Genomic DNA, 25,351 nt, shown 5'->3' with positions numbered 1-25,351 from the left:
ATGTAAAATTTCAAACCTTTAGGGCCGTTGAGCTATCTTAAATATTCACAGAAATTGTTCAAACTTTGTGAATCATATTTTTTTATGAAAAGAAACTTAATTGAACCCTCATTTTTTTAATTTTCACAAAAAGTGATTTAATTGCCACCTAATGGCCATGAGTAGGGGGGGGGGAGGGATATGCAATTCATTGCTATTTATATAGTATCAGTAATCTTTTTGGAAATAGCTAATAGTAATATATATTTCACATTTTGGCTCGGACAAAAGCTATAAAAAAAAAAAGAAGTTCCTCACGACTGCCACGAGTAATTACTAAAAGCTTCGGTATTTTACCACCAATATTTAAGTTCTGGTTTTAATCATGTAATCATCTAATCAATTCCTACGAATTTGAACAAAATTTAATGTTGGGATGTACAGTTGTTCTGAGATTATGTACGTTTATCTTTTTATTTAGTCATTTTACTCCGAATATATGAGAGAGGCTCAGAAAGTCTTGCTAGCATTATCAGATGATAATGTTAGTTCTCTTTTAATGTCTTTCAATGACATGCATTGTTATACGTCTTTTAGCAGAATATTTTTTACAATTACCGCCATTCACATACTTTACATAATAAATTATAATTTAAAATTAAGGAACTTTATCTTTATTTGAAAACATATCATTCCAAGATATTTCCCAACTAACTATTCAATTAATTCAAACAAAATTTTAAAAAGTCGTCACTCCTCCCGAATTAACTGAAGTATTCCATCGGTAGAGGAGATACGTTTTTCAAATTAGATTGATCATATCTAACCAAAAGAACTTTAGCAATGTATTCACTGATTCTTTAGAAAAAAAATTTGAAATGTCCTTGATGGTGATGTCATTCAATGGTTAAAGTATTATGAAATTGCAACTTTGGATATATTCGATACATATTTTCCCTGAACATTCAAATTTAAAAATAAATCAACTGAATTAAACAATTCATTCTAGCTCATGTTCAATTTTTTTTTTAAATTTTATAGTTGTAAATGTTTTTAAGCGGTTACTTCCAATCATAAATACGGTTTCTTATAAAAGGTACGTGTAGTCTATATATGTCTGAACATATTTTTTAATTGCACTTATTGCATTCAATCGTAAATTGTATCATCCATGTTTTATCTTAATACCATATAGAAATTGAATTTATATATCGCTACATTAATCCGAAAATATTAAAAAGATCCATCGAAAATATTCTTACTGGTAAATTTCATGCAAGTTTATTACTCTACAGTAATAAATAATCATATTTCTAAATAATTTTATTTTATTTTTTTCATATTTCCTAAACAGTTTTCTTTCTGATTGATTGTCCAACTTTATGAACATTTGATTTTGACAATCCTCATTCTTAAATTAAAATTACTTCAGCCTTTTGAATAAAAGGTGTACTATGATCTGATACTTATTTGATTTGATTTGGATATCAGTAAAATGCAAAAATTGAACACACTATTACACATGTTAAGATAAAAATTTGGAAGAAATTGACCTTTTTTGTGATCTTTGACCTTTAATATGACCTTATAAATATACTGTATTAATTTAAATACTGTGAAGCTGTAAGTATGAAAAGGATAATTGTATTTATTATAAATTTTGAAAAAATATTTAAAAAAAAACTTGCCTTCCAGAATGAAAAAAGTACTTTTCGAGGTGAAGGGGTTCGTGAAACAGATTTTAATTTTTTCCTACCAAACTACTCTCAAAATATGTGAAAATGGAAAAAATTGAATTGGTTCATTTTTACAAATTAACAGCTGTATTCAAAGTCTTCGCTATTTCTCGGTATAATTCCAAAACGCCTTGACACTAATCAGAGGTAAAATCTAGAAAATAAACTTCAAATTTAATTTTTTAAGGCATCTATATAAAAAATTTCAATCGAATTAATTTTTTTATCGTTGTTATTTTTGCATATATATTGAAAAATGGGAATGATTTCCTTCAACAGTGTGGATCAAACGATTTCTCCATGAAATTTTTTTTCAACATTTGCTTAAGGAACTGTACTTACGAGTATGATCACAAATCAAGCTTCTTGAGACACTGTGAAATTGCTACTCCCGAAACATCCATGTTTCTTACTTGTGTTCTCATGGGTATCGTTTAATTGTTTTTGATGGCCCCTGAAAATTTGTACGAGGGCGAAACACATTTTTTGAACGTCTAAAAACTTTTTTGAGCTCCTTTTTCACCTTCTTGTAGTTTTTTTGATCCATTAAAACGTCTGGATTTTAATTTTACTATATTGGCAATTTTCCTATTTGTTCGTTGCACTACGAGCAAATCAACTATCCGTTGTACTTATTATCTTTGTATCTATCTCTCTACTTCAACTGAAACATTAAATGTATTATTTGAAAGATGATTGTTGTAAACAACTTATAGAATATTTCATAAATAAGCGCTTAGTTCAAACTTTTAAAAAAGATACATAGCATATGTATGCCATCTGTAATGTATGATACTAGGTTGGTAGGCAAACTCTATCTATAATGTATTAAAACTTTATAAATCTTGATTATCATAGCTAAGGATATTATGTTATTCCAAAAAAATTATTTTATTCAACAACAAGACGGATCAGAGAAAAAAAGATTCAGAGAAAGAAAAATCGATGTAAATTTTTACTTCTATTTACAAAAGAACCATTAAATATTTTCGACCTAAAAATCAATTTAACTCTAGAATGGTGGTAACTTTTTCATATCTTAAGTGGTTAAGGTGTTATAAATTACACCAAGCACTTAAAATTAAAGATTATTTATGATTTATTATATGTAAAGTATTTTCTAATATTCTAATTTTAGAAAAAAAAAATCATAATATGAATAATATATGCACATAACAACAGCTATAATGTAAAGTTATGCACATAAGTATGGGCAGTGGTCACCCCACATTTTTACTAAGATACTCTATTATTATTACCAAAAAATCACGATATTATAAAATGATAATAATTAGAAATGTTTATTGATATTTAATGATCGGAACTTTGTTTACTTTGATGAACATAGGCAATAATTTAAAAAATACAAGGGAAAAGTATTCTCACCCCTTTAATTAATAGTTAATTGTGTAACCTTCATTTCTAATAACTTAAACTAATCTTTATAGAATTTACAATTTAGTTTAAAAAAATTTGTCGAAGAAATATTTTGCCATTCTTCAATACGAAATTACTCGAGTTCTTGTATATTTATGGGATTCTCAAATTCTCACTTCTGGAGTGAACGAAGACCAGTCAAAAAACTTAGTCTTACTCTTTTCAATCCACAACGATGCAAATTTGCTGGAATACTCTGGTCATTGTCATGGTGGAATAATATCTTACGACCAAGTCCTACACTTTTTGCGGATGATTTCAAATTTTCGTCTAAAATATTGACATAATCCTCTTTTTTCATTTTTTCATTCACTCTGACAAGCCTTCCACTATCTTTGGAAGAAAATAAACCCAAGGCTTATAAAACATGCTTTGGATTTATTGTCGAGGAGAGAAAGCCTCTCCAGATGTCTTCCAAACGAACTGGGTAGAGCTGTGACCAAAAAGCTCAATTTTTGTTTCATCTGACTACACTACTGTTTACCAGAAGATCATACCCTTCTTCTACACAGCTCACAAAAATTGGTTTTCTATACCCAATGGTATAGAAAGATTGATTTATTGGTAATCAACTATTAAAGAAATTTATTGGACAATCCTGGAGCTTGATACTTATGAAATTATTTATATTATAATATATATTGTCGTGTTGTTTATAAGCAATGAGAAGCTTAGCCGGTCTCAAGATATTTTTTTAATATTAAAAAACTCGACTTCTATTTAAATTTAATGATTCCTTTTGTGTTATATTTTCTTAAGTTCAAGTGTTTTTAAACTTATTACAAAATTTTATTATCTTTTCAGATTCAAATGAAAATTATTGTTATTTTTAGTGGAATTTATTGCTAAAAATTAAAAATGATCTATTTTTTGAACATATAATTACTAGCTCATTTTTATTCTTTAGCATCATTTACATTCATACAATGAAAATTATTTATTTACATGTCACGTCATAATAATCAGTAAAATGGAACATTGTTTTATATGGGGATAAAAGAAATATTTCGTAACCAAAAAAAAAAAAAAAAGACCCTACCTAAAATACATTTGTTTAGATTAATATTCTTCCATTACAGATAAATTTTAATCTTGAAAAGTTAAGATTCTAAGTTGTAACAATACTTCAAGATTTAAAAAAATTAATGATCATTATAATTAATTTTTAAATAAAATTTTGAGGCAGACATATTGCTTTAACAAAAGATCAAATTTGTAAAAGAGGCACATAATCTTAATTTGTATTGTCCTTGCTTTTGCAATTATCAATGCCAAAGAAGATAATTTTGGCTTTAAATTCAACAACCAATTCTATAAGCTTGGTTCAATTATAAAATCCCTGTATCATTGCTGCAACTACATCAAATATTCGAAATTTGAAAATATTTAGTAAGACATGACATCTATGATTGATTTTTTAAAAGATAAAATACTATTTCAGCTCAAATCTAATTGGAAGTTCCAAGAAATGTTGATGCTGTAAAGACCTATATAAATATGATCATGGAATGATTCTAAATGGAGGCTACGGTGCAATAATAAATGGTAGGGGATACTTTTGTTTTGAGGGAAGGCTTTTATTGACTTATACTTTTTCTATTCTTAAAAATAGTACAAGTGTCATATTTAGCAAATAGTTATATTTTTTTTTCCTTGAAATAAAGATAATAAAAAGGCATCAAATGATTAATGGAAATTATTAAATAAATATGTGTCAATTATCCTGTTTTTGGAATTGTATATATACTTACTCAATATTATATACGCACACAACTTTGAAAGAAGGTGAAGAAATGATAATTTGCCAGTGAGTCAATTTTGTTGACTAAGAAATTTTTTGTGCCCCTAGGGGTGCTGAGGGCGCTATGAATTACTTTATAACTAACTAGATAACCTCCTTGAATACATCCTTTTAATTGAATTAAGAAGGTTAATTCGGTGAAGTGGCAGATGTGACAAGAAATAAAGAAAAACGGACATCATTTGTTTAATAATATAACATACCTAAATATAAAAAGCGACATCTGCCCTATCTGTTTTTATCTCAAAATCTAACTACTTTACTTGCTTATTTCTATTTTCACAATTCATTTGTGCTTTTAAAAAGTATTTGATTTTGACAGAGGAATCGAAACCATATCTTGAAAACATGGCATTTAACTTGTTCTCAGAATCAAAAACTCAATACTTGACTTGAATTCGAGAACTAAGACCTGTGGCTTTACTTCAACTTGAAAGTTATTTTTACTCAACTCAAGAAAATCTCTAACTCAATAGATTTGATTTTATAATTTGGACTAGTGAGGAAAGATTTGATATACCACTTGCAATTGCAGTATTATTAATTATGATCCAATGTTTGTATTAAACGTATTAATTTCAACTCATAATTTTGATAAATATATCATTTTGATTTTCCCATTTACATTATACACATTCTTGTTCGTTTATTTGACCCTATTTAACAAAACTCTTCTTTTTTTATTCATCCCAATGTTTCACCCATTATTATAAAATAATATTTCAATATAACAAAAAAAAAAATAATGATTTATAATTAATAGAATATAAAATAGCTTCAAAAAATAAAAGAGGCGTTCACACTTTCTTGTAGGGATGATTCTGTGCTTCTTTTTGAATTCTTTGAACCAAATTATTGGTCTTTTAGGAAGCTTTGTAAAATTTAGTTGTCAAGTAGGGCCGATATTCTTTCATTAAAATATCCAATTAATATGATGTAAAAAGCCAGGCAACATTTCAGCGGCTCCAAAGGCCTCGTGCATCCATCTATTTTATTAGTCCTTATTGATTTTTCAATTCAAACTAATAAGTTTCTTGCTATTGACCGCCTTCCTTCCATAGGTCTGAAAAGGAAAGTCCATACCATTTCCCTTAATTTGAATTTTGCAAGGATCTTAGATGCAAGATGCCTTGACTCTTTTTTCATTTTACACGACAAATAAATATGAAGTTGCATGTCGATTTCACTACATTTAAAAGAGCACAGCCTTTCCTCCATAGTTTTTATAATGAAATTATTTCATAAAAGTGTCTTGTAGCTTATATGAGCTTAGGTTTCTACCTACTATGCCTTCAACACTTTTTAAAGATCGAAAAATATATAAGATTTTTTCCTTTCCGTCTTTCCCCTCCAGTCCTGTGCAGAGCAATCTAATTAACGGACAGTCTTATTAAGGTAAAATCTTTTAAACTTAAAAATTATCTGCCCTTGCTACAGCTCTAGGAAGGAATATATTTAAAAATGTTGTCGATTTTTTTAAATATGGATATTCGGCCTGTTTAGCATTTTCGCAATTTGATAGGGTAATAGTTTATAAGGTCCGTCTTACTTTAATTCGGCCACAAGATTCTCATCTTTGATGATTCCTTCCAGTATCGCCTTCCTTTTCATTGCTGCCCTCTCCTCTTCGCCAAAATCTCCTCCACCATCACAAAAAAAGGGGGATTGTCTTCCTACGCTTTTTGGCTTATATAAAGGTTTCTTCCTAAGTACAGAATGTTCTCGTTTTCCAATTCCGACGATAAAATTGTTCTTTGAACCAAAAATAAAATTAGTCTAAAATCATGTTGTTGTTTTTTACTTTGTCATACTTAACAAAACTCTTGTAATATCTATAAGTACATACATATTTGAAAATACGAATGAGATATTGCAAGACTTTGTAAAAATTTTCAAACAAAACAACAATGATGGAATAAGTATCAACCGTAATTTCAATAATGTTTCATGTGTTGGTCTGATGCCAATTCAATTTATGATTTTCTAAAGAAGTGTTTTCAATATGTCTTTAAATTATTATCAGCAACAAAGGATATTTGACAAATAATTATCTACATTAATTGAAGCTACAGCATCTAATCGGTAATATACAAATGCTGCTATTTAAGTTTTTTTTTTTTTGTCGTTAAATTTATATCGAACATAAAAAGAGATTTTTCAAAAAAATAGCTGAAGTCAAGGGCAAGGTATAATGTTAAGTGACCGGTTGTAAACTTGAAATTTACCATTTTTACAATTTTTACATAATTGGTTTATATTTTTAATAATATTCATATTACAAAAAAAATATATATTTATATATTATAAAATTATTTCAAAGGATGCCTGGTATAAGAAAATTTATTAATTTTTTTTAAATACAGTAAACTTTAGCAGTAATCCTTATTCGGAAAACAATACCAAGTTTTGCGTATATAGTCTGGATTTATTTTAATCCATACCATATTTACAGCTTCCTCCATGGCCACCACACTCCTATGTTATTTTTTATATACATTCATCTTGCCATCCGGGAATAATTAATTGTCAAGGTGGTTCGCATAATGGTTGTAGAGTGCCACAATTTTGTTTGATAAGACAAAACTCAGAGCCATGTCTAATGTATGATTTTTTTTTTTGATGGTGGTTATCTTTTTAGCATGATTTATTTCCCAAAATCTTTTAAAGCAATTACCACGAAGGTTATAAAATGATTTTAAATCAAATGTTTTTTCCTTGTAGATGCTGCAAATTTAAGGTAATTTAAAAATCCTTAAAAACGTTTATTTCATGCTGTTTTTGGAAGGACAGGCCTCTCCAATATTACTTAGGAATTACCACCAAGTTTTGCAACAGTTTTATTAATTGTAAGATGAAATACTGTAAGATTGTTAGCATGATTTTGCAATTTATTTGGGTTGGGTTTTCTTAATGCAAATTTTAGCCCAACTTTTCCAATTTAAGAGCATATTTTAAGCTATATACATTTTAAAAAAATACTTGATTCAAAAGACATGATGTGGCTAATATGGCATAGTCTAATTGTTTCAATATGACGATGAATTTTTTCGGTGCTTCAAAAGAATCATAGACGATAAGTCTTATGACTCTTTGTGAATGGCAACTAACCTCTGTCCTGATTTTCTTCAAACTTTAGATTAATTTCTCTCCTGTTCATTAATTTTCTCTCAAAACTCAAGTAAAAGAATTAATTTATAAAAGGAACGATGTAGCTCAATGAACAACGCACAAATTATGCTACTAAGCTCAATGTGTATAAATTTTCGTTTAAACTGCAATTAAAGGAACAACAAAAGCAAAAAGTCACTAAAAAAAATTAATGAAACTTGCCCAATCAAGTGGCAAATTGGCTAAATAAAATGAAAACATTTAAATTTATAATTTAGCTAATGTACCATAAACTATGAATAAATTTGGTACTAAAAGTTAAAAAATACTTATTTCTCAATATTACTTCTACAAGCTGAATAATATACCAAAATGTGAGAAGATTTCTATGCTATTGTCATCAAATATTGTGTACATTTTTTTAAAAGTCCACGATTTTTTTACTACAAAAGTTATAGTTTTCTTCGGAAATTGGCTAAATATTACAAAATACTAATTTTATAAATATATCAGAAGTAAGAAAATACAATTAAATTTCTCAAATTTAGCGAAAATTTAACAATAGAAATGAAATTAATATATTCAATTTTTACAGATTAAACAGGCAATTTTGTTTACTTTCCTTTAGAAGTAGCCATGAATTCCCCTAGAAAAATCAAGAAAAGGCATTCACATCTCCTAAATATTATAAGATTTAAAATCTCAATAGTTTTAGTAATTTACCCAGAAAACTCATACTAACAATTAAAAATTCCAAACATATTTTTTTCTTATATATGTCCATGTAGGAATGAATTAACAGAGTGGAGGTAATAGTACGGAAAAATAAAACTGCAGAATATGGTAACTCGCCCAGAAAAATTCAAAGTAGAAGCCCTGATAGAGCAAATACAGTTAGTAATATACACGTCAAGGACTAATAAAAGGCAATACCTCAAGGGATGAAGAAGATGATCAAGAGACCAATGGATATTTTTGATGAGAATAAGATAGTGCTGAAATATATACAAATAAGCAGAGTGTTAAAATTTGTGGATTGAATTTTATTTTTATTTCGTTATAGTTTTTTAAATAGCAATACTATCAACATTTTCACTAGTTGAAGTATTTTTTTGGAGAATTTAAGTATTGCTTTTAATTTATAAGCTGTATTTTAATTGAATAAATTTTACTTTCGAAAAAAATGACTTTGTCCTTTTTTGGCAAAGGTTGGACCGGTTGTATATAAAGTTTAATTCATAACTCTAGGATGAGGTAAAACGTCCTCGTAAAATGTCTCAAACTAATTAGCACAGAAATTGAAAATTTGAATATAAAAGTATGTATGCGAACATCAATATTTACTAAGAAAATATAATAAATTTTTGAATTAAATTCCATTAACCCAACGTGAGACGACTGTAAAATTTTTACGGGATAACGACAACAACTCTAAGCCTTAGGTTAAAAAAAATTATAGAGTTTGATCTTTTTTTTGAGACACTACCCAAGGAACTTTAGTTAGCATTACATGAGCTATATGTAAGCTCATGTAATGCTAATATACACATTAAAGATGCACTATTTCTCTTTTTATAACAGCTAAAATATTTTTATTGGTAAATCTATAATTTATGAGGTCATTAGAGTAGTTATAAATAAAAAACAATATTTTAATTCATTAGGACATCCATAACACGATTACATTCATTTGATAATTATTCAAATAATATACAAAATAGTGTTAAGCTGGTCAAAAAAAAAGTTAAAAAAAAAAGGGATTTTTTTATCATCTATAGAGAATTCCTTGGTAATCTATATGCCAGTATTGTTGAAATGTTTATAGAGTATATTTAATTCTATTTGAAACAGCCAACTAGTTCTTAGAGATACGACTATGGTAGAGCGTGAGATTTGTGGTACTATTGATTTTAAAACATTTTATACACATCAACTGCCTGCTGGATTATTATGAGTACAAAGGAGAAAACTGTATCACTGCTCTAGGATGGAGAACTTTCAAGATTAATATTGTAATTATTTTTGAATATTATATTTTGTTCTTACACCACGATCAAAAAAGAAATAAGCATTATTTGAAGAAGGAACAAAAGTACCAATCGTTTATTAATTTTTAGTCCTTAATCTTTGTTTTTCCCTACAATAATATCATTGCCACTCTAACTATTACTATCATGATCTCCATCATATTTTCAAAGATTATAGAAAATATATTTATAACAATAAACAGAAAAAACAGACCAATCAAATACAATTTTTGATTTTGATTCTAGAAAAACTAATTTCTATTAGATTTTAAATTAACATTCACATCCTGAATGTTGCAGTAAAAATAGATATGACATTGAAATAATATGCCCTTGAACATTTGAAAGTAAATTGCAATGAAAACTCCCAGTTATAGGCTCAAAAGTATATGTATGTATAAAAGGATCAATTTCTATAGATCCCCTTCAAAGCTGCAAGATTGCATTTTAAACATAAGTACAAATTATCTTTTTTAATGAAAAACAACTGATTTATACAGAGAATGATTAAGAAATAAACGAATGCCGAGAAGTTTGTATATTCCAACATGATGAAAATTTACACTTGTTAACGTACTTCTTTTCCAATAAAATAATGAAGTTTTACAAAATAAAGGAGGATTTAAAGACACTGATTCGAAAAGGAGAATAGTTCGGCTAATCTTGTGGAGAAGTAAGTTACAATAGTAATAATAACAGTTATGTTAACTATCTTCCTAATTCGTTTTCAGACAAATCATAAGATGAAACTGATTGTATTTTGTTTCGTATTCATCGCTATTACATATGCTCAGAAGCTGGAAACGAATAAAACTTCTGCGTTGTGTGACAAGTATTCTTGTAAATACAATTACCTATGTTATAAATCTGGTTCCATTATCAAAACCCTTTTTCATTGCTGTACATACTTGAAATGTAAAAAGGGAATCATTAGGTAAGACATAAATACGTTTAAGTTTTCTTAATAATATAAATGACGACATTTAGAGCGACTATTGTTGGAAAGTCCAAAAAATGTGGATGCTGCAGAGATCCTTTTAATGGTCCATATGGGATGATTGAAAATGGTGGATATGGCGTAAGAAAAAATCGCTGGAGATACTTTTGCTGTGATGGAAAACTTGTGTTAAACTTTATAAAAAAGACAACTTTAAGTTCAACTAGTAGGCCAACTACAACTAGTAGATCAACTGCAATTGTACCGAAGGGATAAATTGTTAACATTAATGCTACTTTTATCAATAAAGATTTTAAGGAACTACACTCTTAATTTACTTGATAGAAATATCTACTTGTAGATTTTTCATAAAACATAATGAGTACATTTGAGGTGAATTTACACAAATATAATATTGAACAAAAATCATGAAAATAATAAATGTCTATTAATTCTTTTATATTATTTATAAAATGTAATATTTCATGGACATATTGTGGTCAATTATAGGACTTGATTTTAAATTTTTTGGATGAGTTGAGATTTTTAAGAATACTAATATAGTTTACTGTATTCCATCGATTTATGAACCTTCACTTAGCTAATCATGAATCATCAATAAGCAAATACATAATGAAAATACCTCATGTAAAACGGCGGACATACTTAGTGCATAATTGGTCCGAAAATTCCAGTTAGAAAAAAGGAAATATATACTCCAGTTTTCACATCCGTCAAGATAAATGAATATATAAACAAATTTTTCCAGGACAATAAAGCCTCCGGTCCCAAGTGAGTGGGAGCTGTATTTTTTAAATCTTTTGGAGAAGAAATAACACCCTTCTTATTGAAAGTAGATCTATGGAAAAATTCGGGGAATTGCCAAAGTCAGTCTCTAAAGGTCGAGTTGTATTAATACCAAAGAAAGGGGATGGTTTGAATATCAATGATTGGAGACCCATAACAGGTTTAAACGAATCATATAGGGTCCTTTCGCGTGTTATTGCCAGGTAAATAGAGTCGATTCTCAACAATAGGATCGACGCCCCTCACAAAGGCTTAAAAAAAAGATTTCCGATATATCTTGCAACATTCAATGTTCGATGAAATCATTGGGTTCAAATAATATGTTCGGTGCTGTTATTGAAATTGACTTCAGCATAGCTTTCTATCTATAATCGGCAAAACCTTTATTCTGTCTCACAATTACTACCCACTCGTTTTTTTAACCCAGTGAGGACACTGTTTTTAAATGGGACCTCCACAATCACTATGGGAATTGTAAAAGGTGATAACTACAAAAATTAAAAGTTTTAAAAGCCGTTTTTACTTCTATATATTTTTATGTTGTGCCATTTTTAATGCAAACTTTTTAGTCAGTTGTTGGTGATTCAACAATTTTTACACTTTTTATTCAATATTTCCCCCTTCATTCTGAATACGGGGGATGGACAGAAGTCCAGCTGACCTTGATGAAGTACAAGGACAAGTTGTTCCACTCCCCCGTAGTCACGGCCTACAGGGCATCGATATTAGAATGAAAAGTGTTGTCAATCTTGCTCTCCAGGACGCACCAAATAAGTAAGTCCAGGGTGTTCACGTCGGGTGAGGATGAAGTCCAGCCATGTTCTCCCTGGAAAAATGCTGCACCTTCTTGGACTTGTGTGCTAGGCACCGTCTAAGGTAAAAACATAGTTTTTCCTGAGCAACGTGCTCTTTAACCATGACATGACATCCGTTTTGACTTTCTTGACGACCTTGAATAAGTAGAGAGGCATCTTGCTGCCGTCGGACGCAACCTTAAAAGGAATATGACCCTAGGTGAATGTTTGGTTATGAAAGTTCCCTCAAACTTAGCTCTTGATTCAGCCAAGAAGCGATCCTTTCTCCTATTCAGAAGTGCGTCCACTGCGAAGATCTTCTTGTCAGAGATCGACTTGTGTGCGGAGGAGATCGCTCAACCTCAGCTGCTTTGATTGTTGCTCGGACATTTTTTATATCAGAAAGACAAAACAAACGTCAAATTATAGCTTTTTGTCCGTTCTTTCGAGTGGGGCTAAGTTCAAAATTATCAAACTTTTACAACTGAGGCTAGACGTCCTCGAAGAGGATTCTAATTTTTGAGTCCGCACCCTGTTAATGAAATAAAACTTGTAAAAGTATGCCTGGATATTCGCTTGCACTTACATTTTATACATAAACTTACCTTTAAAATCTCGAACTTTCAATTTCCTGAACAGTTTATTTGTAACTAAAAAAAACACAAATTATTGAGGATTCTTTTTTCGACGAAATTATTCTGTATACCTTTTACGGTTTTACAACTATAAAAAAATCTTGGTAGGTTTGTGCTTCTCTTTATTATGTCATTTTTTTTTCTACAAAATAAGTGAAAACAGCTTTTTGCCATTTTCTTCACAAATTTCGATCTTCAAATTTTTGACAAAATTAAAAGATTTTCTTCTCAACTAGACAATTTTTTTCATGTGTACATATTGGTATGTTATTTCAAGTTTAATACACTTTTTTTTTTAAATTCATAATAATACAATTCATATAATATAAAGGCTCTATATTATAATACCTCTAAGAATTCCATAATGTTCACCCTCTCTGAAGGGTCTAAAAATGAAGAAGAAATAGCATTGGCCATCGTCAATGGAGTTTCCCTCTCCCTTCTTGGACTAAGCAACACCTAATAACCCTTTCCTAGTATATAAATATATGAGCTACAGTAATGCACATATTAATATTTTTGTGAAATAAGATATAGAAGTCCTAGTTTTATATGTGAGTATTAATTAGTATGAGACTTTTGTAAATGGAAAAATATAGTGTTATGTTTATATTAAATTAAATAATCATTCCACCAAAGTTTAAGATCGTGTGTGTTTGTTTGGTGACTTCAAATAGAAACTCTGTCATTTTTAGATATAAGTTGTCCTATTTAAACAACTTCTTCCGTCTCATATTGAAAGCTAGGTGGTATTATTCTATCGACATTACTTAATAATAATAATAAAAAAGATAAGTCCTTCAAATATATTTTTTTAAATCTTTGTGGTCTGAGATGTGTTTAAAATATTTAGTTGGGAAAGAAGTAGTTTCGTATTTTTCGTTTTAATTCAATGCTTTATAAGAAGTGTTACAATCATCCACTTTAATCTAAGTATACCCTGATCTGTTTGATAAGTTGTTGCCAAGAAGAATTCAACTTCATAATGCACTTCTCGTAGAAGTCCTTGTCCCTATCGGCAAAAACTCGGACAACTAATTTCGACATCCCTATATTGAGGACAAATATGTACCCTCAAGCGCATTGGTCATAGAGAGGAACAGTTAGTAGTCACTTGGTTCCAGGTCCGGGTAGTTGGGTAGATGCATAAGAACTTCACATCCGAGCTCCCAGAGGTTATGACGCGTCATCAAAGATGTGAGCGGCCTAATATTGTCTTGATTAAAAACGATTCCTCTCCTATTCACCAATACTGGCCACTTCTTTTTGATTGCTAGTTTCAAACTGTTGAGGGTAGAATTTAGTGTTTGGCCATAGGGGAGAATCTCACAGTAGATCATTTCCTACCCATCTCACCAAACACACATCATGAAAATTTGGTTTTTAAAATATGGTAAATTTCTTACTTTGATACCTCCATATTCGACGCAAGATAATACATGAATAAACTGGATGAGCGCAATACTGTCATATATGTAAGCATTTGTAGTATACAGTCACACCTCTACAACCCTTTATTGTATAATCTGATGTGAAATATAATTGACAAGATACATTTAGTTCTTTTAAAAAAAAGGACAAGAAATACAAAATAAAGAATCCTTTTTTTCCAAGCCATATATTGACTGTAAAGACTCTGAATTTCAACTTATTTTCGCCCTGTATAAATACTCATCAAATTAGTAATTTGTTTAATTTAACCAATTCTGAGAAATGCTATCTTACTTTGAACGTATGTAGTCGATTATATTAGATTTTAAAGGATAATGTACTCTAAAAACACGAAATAGTTATACATATAACAGCTTTTTTTTGCATGTTATTCAGCTTGCAAAAGTGATATTGAGACCTTAGTTATTGGCATTTTTTTGCAAATTTAAAACAATATCCAACTTTTGCCTTCAATTTAATAACATAGTTTAATGTAATTTAGTTGTATTATCAATTTTAATATTGATATTTTTTTGAGCCAATATGACCCATACTTCCTTAGATACTTTATTGCTTTGTATTTTTTTCAAAGGAAAAATGTATCCTATGAAAGAATTTGAATATAAATAGGTGATATGTGGCTCAAAAAATTGACATAAAATCTTGAAAGTCATAATATAAATATTAGGAAAAATAAATATTAAAAAAAAGGCAATTTCTTTTCCTCATTTAATAAAGATAATTTGAAAATAAAGGGCACTCCATTTTATTTTATAAAAAGTGAAAATATTTTTTAGAAATATTTGCACTCTTCAATACTCTCAAAAAGCATTAGCTAATCTAAACTTAATATTAAATTTTTTTACAAACGTGCTGAATTCAAGTTTGTAGAAACTTACTCAATGTAAATTAAAAAGTCTAACGTTTACCTTAATTGAAAGTAAAATAAAGTGTAGCAAATTATTAAAAATTGGTGTAAAGTAAATATTAACGTTAAGAAATTTATTCATGTGTAAGTGAACCTTTCCAAAATACTGATAATCTACAGATGCAAATGTAAATACTCAATACATCATTGTACAGATGATTTCAGCAGTTGAGTGTTGGGGAGATTGTGGCACATAAAGAACAAGAAACTGTTCTATCTCCCTCTCTCTCTTTTTTTAACGAGCCCTAAGTTAATTGTGGAAGAAGATTTTCAAATTACATATAGAAAGGCAAGTATTTCTTTCAGTTTCTACCCAGATACATATATTTCAGAATATAGATAATACACAAGTTCGAATAGAATTATTCAATACTACAATAATCTTTATATAATTTCGCAAATATCTACAAAAGCTATATAACAATATGACAAAACGGACTTGTTAGCTTCAGAAAATTTTCTTGGCTACGAGAAAATAATAAAACACAATACGTTTCTCTTGAGATACTAAAGATGGTGTTACTTTATAATGTTTCCTTATGACGTATGCATTTTGTTCCCTTTTGAAATTCCAGTAGTCAACAAAATTAGGAAAAATTTGATCTTGTGATCATGGTTTGTGACTTAGTTTATAGGTTTGACCTATATGAACGGAGGAGTTTTCTTATTTACAGAGTATTAAAACTTTTAAGACATTGAGTAAATATATGACTCGACAAAAATTACAAAACTCGATAAACAACCAAATAATACTTATTCAAGAGTTTTATTTTTTCAACTGTTAAGTTCCTAATATAATTAACCAATTTTTTCAAAAGATACAAACCAAAAGTGATAAAATGATCTTAATTTGTATAATATCCATTAATGCATAAATACAATGGCATATTTAAATGATACATTTATTGTTGTTTACGAGTAATTCAAATATGAAAATTATTTTTAGAGCTCATTATTCCATCTAATGAGGCTGTAAAACAACTTTAAATTAATCACAATGATGTATAAAACTAATTCAGTAATGGAAATACTTTTAGAAAATTGGACATGCTTTTTCTATGTAATTAATTCTACAATTGTATTTTATGACATCATTAAATTTAAGTATGTTGGAATGATATCAGGGGTGTCAAAAATGGTTCTAGGTAATTTTACTGGAAACATTTTCACCGCTGGTAATTTTATCGTATACATTTTTGCATATATTTTCTTTTGGAGATTATCCCAAATAATATATTCGTCTTCTTTTTATGTTGATATATTATAGGTTAATATTTATTCATGAAATATGAAGCCTTTTTCTCATTTTTACCAAAAACTGTGATATAATTAAATTTTAACAAACCATGTTCTGCGGTTCTACTTGAAAAAATATGATATTTCAAAAACTTAAAAATAATTTTTAAAAAGTTTACTTCGAAATTAAATTTTATGTTAGCTCTTTTTAAGGCTGTGAGCTCATTTTGTTATGTTTAACCTAAAATTTGGTCTCTTTTTTCAATTTAAATTTGAGTTACAACTTAAAGTCAAATTGGATCACAAAACCAATTCATTTTGAGAAGGAGGATTGTCTAAGAAGTAGATTATAATAAAAAAATTATTATAAACATTTCCTTATTTTAATTATGCCTTAAATTTAAAGAAATATTATTTTTGTTAAATAGAATGTTCAGAAGAGTTGTAACCGGGAATGAAACGATCAATAATTTAACTTTAGCAGCTTATAGACTACTCATATACAACAGTCTTCATCACTGTATCAGATCTTCAAAAAAGCAATAGAACATTTAACTTAGATTTATTCGTTAGTTACAGTTAATAATATGTGTTATCTTCCTCATCAGCTCTGTAATTTTTTTATCTTTTCTCCTCACCATGATCTTCAACAAATCAAATGTAAGAAGGAGTTGTACCTATTGATAAGAAATGCACCAATGTTATTCCTTTTCATCAAATAGAAAATCTTAGGGTAATTATCAATTACTAGCCAAGTTTCTCGATTAATGGAGAAGTCAGTTAACTCTGGGATCAAGCAATTCTTTAATAAAAACAATCTGATATCTCCAAGACAATATGGATTCCAAACTGGGAATCAATTTGTGACTTAACTTTTTAGCATACTTGGATGGGATGGCCATAAGGAAAGACTTACACTGGATAATTATTTCCTTTATTTTCATTATAGTAAAGCATTCAATAAAAGTGTTGCACAGTTGCTATTTATATAAATAGCTCTTATAGTGGATATTGTATTGATTAAGAAACCGTGAGCAACAAGAACTGATTAATGTAAGCAGATTGGATTATATCAAGGTCCCATTCTTCGTTCCTCAGGGTATTTTCTAAGGTCCAACTCTCTTTGCAGTTATCAGAAAATATTTTAAGGATCTGGGAGAGCTAACCTCTTGGAGCTTTAAATTTGTTAAACATACTTTTAATAATGGGAGATAAACCGATAGAGCTATTGGTCTCATCATGAGAATTTCAGCAATATAAATTTACAACTAATGGATGATTCTATACAAACATATGCATCAAAGTTGAGGAACCTGATATGTAAAAAAGAAACTACTTCATTTAAAAATGTTCAAAGCACTGAGTCATCGGGTTATTAATATTGCAATAAAGCAACAATAGGTAGGATTTGATTATGGGTTATAGAAAAATAAACGAAATATACTAATGACCCAAACAGTACTAGGCCATCTTCCAAGAATGCTCTCATTCAGCCACATGCTAATAGCAACCATCTCCAGTACAGCTTATTTAATAGGGTTGTCTATAATTGGAATGCCATCCCTGTTGAAGTGAGAAAGTATTTATATTTTAAAATGAACCTGAACCTCTTTATGTCCAATTATATATCTTTTTTTTTTTTTTTTTTTTTAGACTTTATGTGTTTGATTTAGTTTTTTCGTTAATTTATTATCTTTTTAGTCAACTATATGGAGCTCCATTAGCCACTTGTCGATTGAAAAATAAAGTATTGGAATTTGGTAATTAGAAACTTTGAATTGTAGTTATTGAAATTGTAATTTAATTGTTTTTCTTTTATTTCTAGATTTTTGATGGATGGTATTATGTCTCCAATACTTGAGTTGAAGGAAAGCTGCTAACAATAATTAGATATATTATGGATGAAAATTGAAGTGGAGTTATTATACTTATCATAAACTATGGACTTGCGGACCATTGGAAAAATAAACATTTTAATATTAGTACATTTGTTTTGTATTATTAATTCAATATTTATTCATATACAGCATAATTTAGATCTATCGTCTAATTTGAAAATAAATTTATACTTTATCAATAATTTTTTGCTTTTTTCTCTCATCATCCTCCGATACTTACGTGGTATTTTTGAAAAAAAACCTGATATTTTTTTATAGGGTGTGTATTATTTTAAGGGACTAGGTTTCGTGAAAAAGAAATAGGGAGTATGTATTATTATGAGCTTTGGATAATGAAATTAAAATAAGAAAGAGGGACTGAGGAAAGAAGAAGAACATACACAAAGATTGTTATGATCACGAAAGCTCTTAGATTAGAGTAGATCACTACACTTTGACAGTCTTCAACAAGGATTGATACCAGTCTTACTTATTTATTATAGGTTATGAAGAAAAATTGTCAAGGTACCAACTATTGCATGGTAATAGTAAATGGGTTCGTTCACAAATTATTGTTGGATTCATCAAACTTTGTATATGTTATTCAATGTTCGTAAGAAAAAATGTAGTCTTGAATTCATTCTTTACTTTTCCAGAATCTATCTATTCTGTCTTTAGCTTTTTATAATATCTAAGCGACCAAAAAGGAAAATATCGAACCAAATCCGAGACGAAGTCCCAAATAATCATTTTGGATGCAGTTTGATTTTATAAATTGATTATCTTTTTAACATTTTGTGTCCAATAAACACAATAATAAAAGCCAATTGTAAAAATGCTCTAAATGTCGAACATAGTTTGCCTGTCTTTAAAAACATTGGATCATTTCTTTAATAATATTAAATAAATTTTACAGTTAAATCGTTGAAAAAATAGGACTGAAGACAGATTTATTTATCTTACCGAATGCATATTATATAAAGTAATACTACTGATTTATCCATAAACTATAGCAGATTAAATGTGCTGACTTGGTCTTGTAGGAATTTTATTGAGGTGCTTTTTATACGGAAATAGTTTATTTCTATTAGTTTTTCATACATAAGATTAGGTATATATTTTTTGGGATGGAGGTTTTTAGTTTATTTTATCAAATAATAGAACTCTAACATTCAAGTGACTTAGGTATTTAATACTTTTTGGTTATTTTCTTCATAGTTCAATTGATAAGCCTACATTTTTTGGATTTTGAGTAAATTCCTAAACTTTCCCTGTCTTCAAAGTTTGATATTAGCTTTTTTGTGACATTGTAAAATTTTGAGAACATGGAAATTTTGTATAGAATGATGGAAATTAGATTATAGTCTGCATTTTCGTAGCCATGTCTATAAAAAGTTTTAAATAATTAAAGATATTTGCATTTTATTTTTTATGACTATTCGATCCCACTATTCTTAATTTTTCATGTTTGACCTCATCTATTTTATATTTTCTAAAATAAGGATGATACTTGAAGATTTGTCTCAGCTTGAAGTGCTCTATATCGATCTAAATTTTGAGAACATGGAAATTTTGTATAGAATGATGGAAATTAGATTATAGTCTGCATTTTCGTAGCCATGTCTATAAAAAGTGTTACGATCAGATATTTGCATAGGTTTTTATGACTATGGGGTCAGATATTCTTATTTCAATTATGACCTCATTTTTCTTTTCCCAAAGTTTTTATGATATGGGGTAATTATCTTAAGAGAACCATCGAAAAAAAATCCTTATTTTTGTTATACTCGACGATTAAATTACCACTTCATGACGTAGTAAATAACATACATTTTGAATCTTAAATTCTTCTTTAGGTACACACTAAAATATAGGTTTTGTTTTGAAATTTATTCTTAAAGTGTAACTATATCTAATATGACTAGGATTATTTATGATAGGTTGGAGAAAAAGTAATTTCTTATGTTTGTCTTTATTCCAATGCTTTATAAAAAGGTATATTCCAGAGCTTCTGGAGCGTCATCAAAGATGTGTGCGGCATAGTGTTGTCTTGAAGATGTCTTATTGTCTCCTATTCATACATGCTGGGCATTTAGTTCAATCCCAGCTTCAACGGTCATTTTTAACTATACAATGATGAGACAATTATCTTAAGAGAACCATCGAAAAAAATCCAGTGTTGTGCAACACAAACCAAAAGAGTTATCGCCCTTCATGACGTAGTAAATTTTCTTTGTCACTTTTGACACGTTTTTCCCTTGGCGATTTTTAAAATTTTTAGAAACCTTGAATTATGAAAATTTTCATCCATTGAGATAAAAGTACTTGTAAATCAAAACTGATGGACAAAAATTACATTTGTTTTATAAATAGTAATTTATTATTATTACATCTTGGTATACCAGTACTCGCGACCTGTAATTTCATTATTGTCTGTAAACATTCATTTAAAAGTAAAAAAGTCATCCATTTGAATATTTAATGACGTTGTAGCTTTAAAACCAGTTACATAGGTAAATGATAATATAATCCCACTAACACTTGGTATATTTTATAATTGTAAAAAGTCGAATACAGAAACTGATGAGTTATGATCATTGAATCAATATGAGCATTTTATTTATTTAACATTAAAATAACGTCATCATAAGTTTTAAATAGTGAGTAAGGCTGGAATGAAGTGTGATATATTGTTTAAACCTAAAAAAAAAAATAGTCCACTCCCTAAAATCAGTGCAAAGACTACCCCAAAAAAATTATTTTTCCTTCATATTTAAAAATAAATTTAATAATTTTTTTGGAATGAAGCTTGTGGATTTGTGAAATTTTTATTCTTTAAATTAAACTTTTGAGAATAGCCCCTATCCGAATATTTATTCTTAAAACAGGATCCAAAAATTTAATATTACAAATCCTTTTTGAAATTTTCAAAAATAAATTTGTTTGTTAATAGCTTTGAATTTTTAATGTTTTTTCATTTCAAATTTAATATTTGAAGTTTAATTTTTGGAAAAAATATTTGTTTGTTTAATAGTAGCTTTGAATTTTTAATTGCTATTTTTTTACATTTAAATTTAATATTAATTTTTCAAAAAATTTAATATTTTTGAGAAAGATTATAGATTTTGTAAAAAAATATATTAACCTTGACATTTTTTCAAAAAAAAATTAATCTTTGAATGTTTTTCCAAAATAAATTAATTTTTAAATTGTTTTTCAAAAAATTCTAAAAACCCCACAAGAAGTATGATCCTGGGGATAAAGAGTGGGGTTTCTGTGAATTACTTTCCTCTCAAATCTGTTTTTATTAATCTACTGCATTTTTGACAGCTAAGCTGTTTTCCTCATTAGCATTCTACAAATTGTCGCGATAACAATCTTTTTATTTTTTTTACGAACCGTCAGACCATATTTTAACCAACTCTATCTCTATAACGCTTCTTGTATTAGTGAATAAATGTTATCAAAAAGAGTTATAACGTAGAATTATATTACACGAAATTTCATTAAAGATACCATTTTAAGGATAACATTTAGATAATCTTAAGAGTTTTCCTTTTTTAATATTAAATTAAATAATTTATAAACAATTATTTTTTCAGGTTTAATTTGATAAAATTAAATGTTGTCTTTTAATTATATTATAAATGTAAATGTACAAGAATATATATGTATAAGTCTGTAAATATTAATTACAACTAAAATGAAATTTATTATTTCTTTTTCAAGAATTTTAAATCTTTATATTGTAGTTTATAAAATAAATTTATTACGTAAAATTGACGGATAGATTAAGATATATCCTTACAAAGCAATTATGTGATAAAATATTGCATTTTTGCACAAATAATAAAATGAAATTGTTTTTAAATGTTTTATAGTACAGGGGTTCTCAATCTTTTTTTACTACTGAAGGCAAACTTGTGACTGTTATAACATTTCCGAGCTGTACCTTCCTAAATAAATCAGTAAAACGTAAAATATTTATACAAAGAATAATAAACTGTGTTTTAGACTAACTTAGACACTTGCATTTGCTTTTGGGAAAAAATGAGATCAAGTCGTGGTGGGATGGGTCACCCAGAGTAGCAATGAAAATTGTTTCCAGTTTGTTTCTTGCCTTTGAATTTATGACAATGCTGTCATTTGATTCTTCCATCAGTCCATTTTACAAAACATTCACCAAAAAATCTCTTCTGCAGCAAAATTCACAGAGAAAGGGTCCTAATCTAGAGATAAAAAAAACTTTTTCAGATTGCAACAACAAAAAGTTTTTTTATCCATGGTTGTACCCAATACAAGACCCGTACTGGATCGTGTTTCACCCTTCTTTAATTTGTTTTGGTTACACAGTGCCTCCACGCAGACTAGATAGTTGTCTGCAAAACACTGGTTCAGAACTTCAGTATAGTTTATAGATTATCATCTTTTTTATTAACACACTAAAATTAATTATTAATTATTTCTTTAATAAAAGATTTTGCTCTTTCATTTCGGAAAAGTTATTTTAATTGTATAAATCATTTGGCTTTTGGATCAATAATAAGGAACAAATTTAGAGCAAAACTTGTTTAATGCATTCTTTAAAAAATAATAAAAAACATTCACATTTTGTCTATTCAACTGTTTACTCCTCAACACGTTGTTCCATTACTTAATGATTTTTTTTTAAATAATCAAGGTAAAATAAATAATAAATTTTATGATTTTAACATAATTAAAGTGATATCACAAATTAGTATTATATTTGTATTTTTTGATTTTTTAGTTCTTAGTTTTTTGTACCTCAGTAAGCGTGAGCCAACGCCCTCCTCCTCCAAGCTACTTGTTGACTATAATTCAATAATATATAGAGTTATAAAAACTACAAGTCCAATATTTTTGTAGTTGCAATCTGAGCTTTGTTTTATTTTTATTTTCTAAACAGTAATAATTATTTTTTATTTTTTGAGAAGGGAACATCGAAGTAGAAACTTCAAATGGGAGAAGAATAACATTGAAGATTTATTTGAGAGAATTTAAGTATAAGTCCGGGCTGAACTGGTAGTAGAATTGACATCAAAGTAATTCTTATCTATGTATTTACTAAAAAAAAAGGAGTGGTATGTGTGTTCATTTGTTCCCTCTTTTAGCTGCTCATAACTAAATTGAAGGAAACATCGTAACCTCTAAAGTACTTGCCCCTCAAACAATCTTCAAAATGTAAGTGTTACGACGTTCATTCTCGGGTTTTTTTACTTTGGCAGATCATATTTTCAACGAATAATTATCCGATAGACACAATGTTTCTATTTTCCTTGAAACTCAATTTTATCGTCATTACTTTTCAGCATGCTCCTGAAACATTTAATTTGATTTTAAGTAATTTTTTATTTATCTTGAGAATTGTCCTGTTTAGGATTTATTTGTGTATATAGTAATTTTAAATTGAGGTTTATTGAATATAATGAACTTTTTTAAAAGTCATTCCTTGTTTTTCCGTTTGATTTCTCGTATTCTTCCTTTTTTCAATGTGAGAACTGAGGTGTACAACAGTAGCTACAAAATTTTAGTATTGTGGCTATTATTTTATATAACACTATCAATATTATCATTAACCAATTTAATTCCCAAAATTCCCCTATTTCTTAGAAAATTATTTTAGAAATAAAAAAAATAATGATATTACTACAAGATTAACATATCATATCTTCTGGATACCTTAAACTTATGTTGTTAAGATTATTTTTAAGATAAATGTTTATTTATTTAGATGGCTTATATTTATAAAGGTATTTTTAGTATTTTCATTGATATTTACGAGTGCAAAATGGGAGAAATAGTAGACAAAATGATACATTATTTGAAAGACGTAATCATGTCTCAAAATACGATTTATTTTTGGAGTTCAATAACCAAATTTAAAAAATATTATATACTAACAGAGATTTAAAAATCCAAACAATTACTTTAGTTTTAGAAAAAAATTATAATAATGCCTTTTTTTTAAATTTTGGTTGCATTCGAATTAAATTTTGTACAAAAATTAAAAATGTTTAAGTGATTATCAAATATAATTATGTTCTTCAACATTCATTTGTGTTCAGTTTCTATTTTTTTTTTTTTTTCAATATTGGTCACCCTTTATTTAAGTATATAGCTAAAATTTGAAACAAGAAATATCGTTATTATCTATCAATAAAGTTGTATAAAGTATACTTCAAAGCAATATAGTTTCAATTATTGTCTATCAGGAACTTACTCTCCTTCTACTGAGTGTCCACACTTTCCTTTAAGTCCTTTATTTTCTACTACCAACTACATAAAAACAAGTGTCTACTTTGTAGATAAGAAAAATTAGACGTCTATTGGAACTTATAATAGTTTCAAAATATAATTTCAAGTGCCAACTCTTCAAAATCAAACTTCCCTAATATGATTCAACCATATGTTATGTATAAATAATATTACATCCAAAAGTGAAGGTAATGAAATCATAACTTTATGGATATAGATACTACTTAAGTTTGATACGCCCATTTTTAACTGCATTATATTTATTAGTAACATATTTTACTCGTATTTATATTAAAATCATATAAAAATGTCTTCACAAATTATAAAATAAATATATTATTT

General features: G+C 28.1%; 2 long non-coding RNA genes across 8 annotated transcripts; both read left to right on the top strand.

Moving 5' to 3' along the window:
• The first annotated feature begins 10,623 nt into the window (after positions 1–10,623).
• LOC121122968 (uncharacterized) lies at positions 10,624–11,349 on the top strand. The gene is made up of 3 exons (XR_005865884.2): positions 10,624–10,761; positions 10,820–11,022; positions 11,076–11,349. It is a non-coding gene; the product is annotated as an uncharacterized lncRNA (long non-coding RNA).
• A 5,970-nt stretch (positions 11,350–17,319) lies between these two features.
• On the top strand, positions 17,320–19,553 carry LOC121117018 (uncharacterized). Of its 7 annotated transcripts, XR_011779875.1 has the most exons (6): positions 17,320–17,909; positions 17,986–18,257; positions 18,316–18,427; positions 18,558–18,616; positions 18,682–19,342; positions 19,412–19,553. It is a non-coding gene; the product is annotated as an uncharacterized lncRNA (long non-coding RNA). The 7 variants fall into 7 exon arrangements; XR_005864018.2 differs by having other exon boundaries at positions 17,986–18,427; positions 19,412–19,551; XR_011779873.1 differs by having other exon boundaries at positions 17,320–18,257; positions 18,510–18,616; positions 19,412–19,551.
• The last annotated feature ends 5,798 nt before the right edge of the window (positions 19,554–25,351 follow it).

This window comes from Lepeophtheirus salmonis, chromosome 1 (genome assembly GCF_016086655.4).
Source record: "Lepeophtheirus salmonis chromosome 1, UVic_Lsal_1.4, whole genome shotgun sequence".
In the NCBI taxonomy this organism is placed as follows: Eukaryota; Metazoa; Arthropoda; class Copepoda; order Siphonostomatoida; family Caligidae; genus Lepeophtheirus; species Lepeophtheirus salmonis.
Note: the sequence above shows the minus strand (reverse complement) of the source record. Positions and strands in the feature narration are given on the sequence as shown.